The sequence below is a fragment of the Epinephelus lanceolatus genome, chromosome 15 (assembly GCF_041903045.1).
Source record: "Epinephelus lanceolatus isolate andai-2023 chromosome 15, ASM4190304v1, whole genome shotgun sequence".
Taxonomy (NCBI): domain Eukaryota; kingdom Metazoa; phylum Chordata; class Actinopteri; order Perciformes; family Serranidae; genus Epinephelus; species Epinephelus lanceolatus.
The window spans coordinates 9972113-9978377 of record NC_135748.1 but is presented as its reverse complement, the minus strand read 5'-3'; positions in this window follow the sequence as shown (position 1 = coordinate 9978377).

The window sequence follows — 6265 nt, the reverse complement described above, 5'->3', positions numbered from 1 at the left end:
GACAACTGCAGCCTAATTATGCATGCTGACAGGGCAGTAGTCATCATATACATTGAGGGGGACACGTGCCCCCTCCCCAATGCCCAAAATGTTCCCTCAATAAATAACTGAAACTGAAAAACAAATATTATCTTGGAGGACATCATTGCACTTGGTTGACTATTTTTCTATTATCTTAGATGTAAATATTGGATGTTTCTTTCAGATAAAACATTTTTGACTTGTGAATGAGTCAATGGAATTTCTTGCAATAATGAAAAAATACTGGCAATTATGTCCGCCTTGCACAAACCACATGTTTTGGACAGCTGTGAAGTCACAGAATGTCCCAGCATCATGGTTCCTATATTGCCAGATTCCAGAGAGTCTCCCCTCTTCATATATGGCAGAATATGTCTACTTCCAACTTGCTATGGTGAGATACATGTAAAAATGTAAGAATTTAGGCACACGGATTTGTTTTTTTCATTGATATAAAAATTAATATAAAATACAGGCACATAGAAGGACATGGAATGATGGCAAATCTGGTTAGCCCAGATTGTCCTGAAAAAAAAACAAGATATAGCATGTGTATGTAGCCTTTATAATGACTGTGATATGAGTTTAAAAGTAAAGGCAGTAAAAATACCCCAAAAAGGCCTAGGGCCCATAGGGTTAAAAAGTACCGAAATAAGGTACCGTTTGGTACCTGTACCGTATCGGTTCAATTATGAAAGGTACCCAACCCTACTGGATAGTAGCTGCATTGGCAAGGGTACAGTCGAAGACTCTGACCAAACTCTTAACTGGTTTCTCCCTGATGGAGTGCAGTGCTATCCAAGAAGAAACAGAACTTGTCCATCACTTTGCCCCCTTTATAACACCAAGGAGCTGAATTTGGCTGAGTTAAAGCTCGTCCTTGACCAGGCAATGACTTTTTCCAGGCCCTTAAGTGTCCACCTGCTGCCAGGTGCTGATGTTGTGGTGACACTGAGGCTCTGATGGGGGGCTGCTGTGCACTGAACTTGGTCAGGGGGCCTTTGCATTCTGCCTCTGCTGCCTCGCCCACAATGTTCTTGCCATGGGTGGAGAGAATGACTGAAATTGTGCACCAAGTTATAAATAGTAAATATAAGGACAAGTCAATATAATACAAATTTAGTGGAGCTGACAGAGAAGCAGCTGGAATCGTCCATGCTTCATGATGTAAAAATGGGGTTGAAGCTGATAGCTTAGATGGTATCATAGATGTCAGGATTAGTTTGTTTAGAGATCTTTATGAAGCCTAAATCGGTGTAAATTATAATTGAGTAATCCCTTTTACTTTTAAATTATCCTTATCAAGTGAGACGTGAAAGATGCATTTATAATGCTTCCCAGCCAACAACAGTCATTTTGTGCCCTCAAAATTGACCCATGAGCCTAAGACATAGTTTCCTGAAGCCACCTTATAAAACACACATCAGTACATCTCTCTACTGAATAAATGAGTTGAGTGTCGACAGTGTTTCAGAGTGATGTAGTACATAAACAAGAAGCTGAGAATGGATGAATTTGTGACTCACACTCTGCCCTTTAAGAAGATCACTTATGATTTTGATCTCACGAATACTGGAAAATTGAAAGCCTTGACTTAAGATTTATTTGGAAGTTGTTTGTTATGTTAACATGCATAGTGGTCTGGTGTCCCTCTAGGTCACTGCTGCCCTCTGTTGAGGAAAAAACTGAGAGCTGTGAGACAGGGTCTTATATTAGTTTGTCCCCTGTTATGTCGTGTGGTTTTTTTAAGGATTAATGAGGTGATTGTTATCTTTCTTCTTTTTCCAGACGCAGCCAGAGACAAGCAGGTCACCTAAAAGTTCAAATTTACTGGTGATCAAAAGCCTAGGTCAGTCAGGCAGAACAAAAGGGTGGAAAATGATAAGGGGAACTGAGCAGCTGAGCAGAAAAAAGGGTTACTGTGTAACAGGAGGGAGCAGCTGAGAGAATGAATGACAAGGAGTTGGCTCGAGAAAACAAAAAAGACCAAACAAGTTTACTTGAAAACATCTCTATCACACTGAGGCAATTCAGAATGTTTATATAATACACCATTTGTAGACAACATAAGGAAAATAAAACAGGTGCAAATAAAACATAAAACAATGAAATACAAAGAGTTTGATCTAACCACTAATCTGGCATTCTCTGCACAATATTAAAATCAGATTCAAAGTTTCTTTCAAGTGGCTTTTATGCACACAATCTAAACCAGCTGTTTCCAAAAGTTAAATGGAAACACACACAGAACCTATCATGCAATCCCCTTTCATTTAATATTTATAACATCAATCTTTTAAGGCTTAACCTCACCAAATTTCTCTTGTGATACTTTTACACTGATTTTGCCAATCAGCAACCACTGTGGCTGAGTGTTAAAGGAATCAACCAACATTTTGGGAAATACATTTATTTACTTTCTTGACCTAAGTTAGGCAAGAAGATCTATACAACTCTCACATGCGTACCGTATGTAGCAGGAGCCAGCAACTGGTTAGCTTGGGTTCACTTAAGGACTGGAGACAAGTCGAAAGAGGCTCCATTTTTTCTCCATTTCAAGAGGGGTTATGTGCTGAGCAAGGCCAGGCTAATTGTTGTTATGCTAAGCAGCAGCTACGTATTTACTATACAGACATAAAGACGTATTAAATCTTCTCATCGAGCTCAGCAAAAAAGTAGATGAGCATATTTCCTAATATGTTTAACTAGTGTTAGGACCGTGGAGTAGAAGCACTGCTGGGTCTTTGTGCTGATCACACACAGAGGCTCTTTGGATACTTCAGATGTACTGTGCTTATTCCATCTTGTGAAGGTCTTTTTACATGGGTGGAATATTGTCTCAAATAAATATAAATGGTAGTCTCCTTCAAAAAAATCCAAGGCATACTGTAGGATTTGTGAAAATGTAAAATGCCTTTATGTTACATGGCAGTTTGTATATAAATGACCAGTGCATTGGGACCAACACAGGTCTTCATCAGGGATGCTGAGCTATTCCTTTAAAGCCCGTTGTCCAACTTCTCTTTAAATAAGGCAACGGGTCTTGATAGCTAGGAGTGGCTGATATGGCCTATAAATAATATTGCAACATTTATAGACTATAGTGCGATACACAATATGAAGGCTATCTTAATAATTTAAAATCTCCTCTAAACCACTGTGGACTAGTAAGATACAAAACCACCAAATAAACTATGGTTACAATAAAGTTTGATAAGTAACTACTGTTGTGTAATAAAGTTAGATTAAATGCTGTTATTTCAAAGTTAAATAACACATTGTTTAAATGACGCTAAATAGAGTATTGTTATAATAAATCTAAACAAAGTGCTGTTTTAATAAAGTTAAATATAGTATTGTTACAATAGATAAACTATGGTTAAAATAAAGTATTGTTAAAAATGAAATAAATCAAAGCGGAGCCAATTGTGCTTTTATTCTGAATAACCCGACTCGTCTTGGGCCGGAAGTGTTGATGTTTCGGGCGTGAACTTCCGGTCCAATGTCAATAGCGGAAAGTTAAAGTATTATCGCGGCGCTCTTGTACGTAGTGATTCATTTGCTGTGGGGTGGAAACATATTGAAAGCTCTCAAGTTTGTGTATTAATGAGATTAGCTAGTCACTCTTGGAGCCCTGCGGATACACAGGCACGCGCCTCGCGTGCACCCCATAGGAGAGAGTGTTCCGGGTGGGAGGTGGAGTGCGTGTGACCAGAGATATTGGATGAAGCGAGATACCCCACCGTAGGCTTATCCAGTGTTAAGAAAACGGTTACTCTTCCTGTCTCCTAAGTGGGCGTGGTTAGCCCTCCCTCCAATCAGAGCCTGCTCTCCCTCAACCCACCACCGTGTTGAACAGATGCTCTGTGGATGTCTGTGTATGCGGATCGAGAAGCAGGTGGAATGAAAATACATTCTTCCTATTATTGCAGCCTATTGTTGCACAAAGCTTGGGCATTTTTTATTTATTACTAGCGGTAAATAACTGTTTGTAAGCTAACTGTGATTTTACCGCCTGTTTATCAAGATCACAAGATCTTGCGAAAACTTACTTTCTGAGACGGACAGGGCTCAAACAAAGTTAATTTTCTCTTGATCTGTGCGGATGAAAAATGCAGCTTTAGTGTCAGAATGTTGGTAAGATGTGTGGCTTGTGGAAAACGAACCCAATATTTACTTTAGTGACTATAAGGCGAAAGAATTGACCATAAATTGTGATCACGTTCATTTTCCTCATTGACGACAATACATTCAGAGCTGCCGCAAGTCTCCTACGGGGGCGTGGCACTGACGTCACTGAATCAGGAAGTGAGCTGAGTTGGTATCTCGCTTCATCCAATATCTCTGGTGTGACGTAGTGTGTTTGTGAGTCTCTCCGTGTGTGTGTGTGTGTGTGTGTGTGTGTGTGTATGGAGTTGTATTCCTGTCTTCATTAAAGAGCATGGTTTTTCAATGTGAGCAAGATTTATTAATTTCACTTTTAGATTTTGATTTTCTTTTCCCTTAAAGCCCTGCCCACGCACTCAAATAGCCCCTGCTTGCACTTACAGTTGCTCTGCTTCTGCTCAAACTGTGCTGAATCTTCTGCTCTCAGATCTTTGCTCTGACCTTGGATTTTTTTTTTGTGCAACATCCCTGTCAGAATCCCCCAACCAGTAGAATGCCATGCAGTGGTGTAGTGGCAGTTGATGAGAAGGGTGTACTTTGAGGTAGATGGATAAGTTACCTAGGAGGAAGCAGGTATACTCTTCTATATATTCCAATGCCATTATGGCTTATAGGTGGGTATACCCCATTTACTTACGTATACCCCAAGTGGTGACCAATAAAATGATCCCTGCCTTGTCCCAGGCGCGTTTGTTTTACTTCTTAGAGCGTCCCATATAGGCAATTACACTTTATTAAATGTACCTTCCGTGCTTTCTTTACAAGTTTTTACAAGCCGCATGTGGCTCGTTAGCCCCTCTCCCATGGCTCCTTGCGGCTTTCATAGTTAAATACAATGAAATGAATAACCGTTATTTTTTTAACATCTTAATTTTCATTCATTCATTCTTTGACTATAAAATTGTGTAGCCTATATACCGATTTAAAAAAATGTTTTAACATTTTGTCAACTCAAATGCGCATCATACGTCTGTGGTCTGGTGCCTTTTCCGCTGACAACATCACTAGCAATAGTTACAGTAGTCTTGAGTCTCTCTAGCTAGGCTAGCTGTGGATTCAGAATCCAAAAAGGGAAAAGTGTCAGGGAGGTTAAAGTACCATAAATAGCCCACTGCAGAGTAGCCACCTTGTGCTAAAACAAATTAATGAATGCCCATGTAGATCTATTAGTAATGTTGATAGGCTAAATTCGACTTAAAGGCTGTGTTACATTTATTGTGAGACTCAAATATGTTTTGTGACTCTAGACAGATTTTTTTTTTCTTTTTTGGCTAGAAATGGCTCTTTTGATTGTAAAGGTTGCTGACCCCTGAAGTAGCCAATCAGCTGGTAAACATGGACCAAAAGAATCTCAAGGAAGATTATTTGTTTTATTGGTGCTTTTATTTCCTACAAATTGAAGTGATAAAGTCATATTTGCAGCTCAAGAATACTTAAAGGTGCAGTTTTGTCCTGCAGCACACCGACAGGAGGTCGATGTGCTTTATGGCTACTATTATAGGCTACTAAATGTAGCTAGCTATCACAGTAAAAAGTACAGGCGCTGGCATGTTTTTTAACTGCCTTGTTATCCTAAATGTCATAAAGAAAGCAAGGGAAGTGCATTCAATGAAGCCTTGAAGGGTGAAAGTGGATAAACCTGGTTCAAGCACCCGCACAGGATGCTCTAAGAAGTAAAGTGAAGCAATTGCAGTGAGGCAGGGATCATTTCACTGGTCAACACTACACCTGGCATTGGGAATTTTGACAGGGATGTTGCACAAAAACATCCAAATGCAGAGAAGAGATCTGAGAGCATACAATTCACAAGCACACAGAAGGAGCCTGAGTGCTGGAGTGCAGGAAATCCATGAAAGCAACAATATATCTAAGAGTAAGCATTTAGAGCAGAAGCAGAGCAAATGAGCAGGGGCTAGTCTCAGGCCAGTGGCTTAAAAAAATAACTGGACAATGTATATATATATAATATATATATATATTCTGCTATAATATTTTTATACATCCGACATGCAACAGGCAATACACTGAGTATAACTGATGTTGCCCTGCCCAATCAATAGCTAGTTAAAGCCTGGTG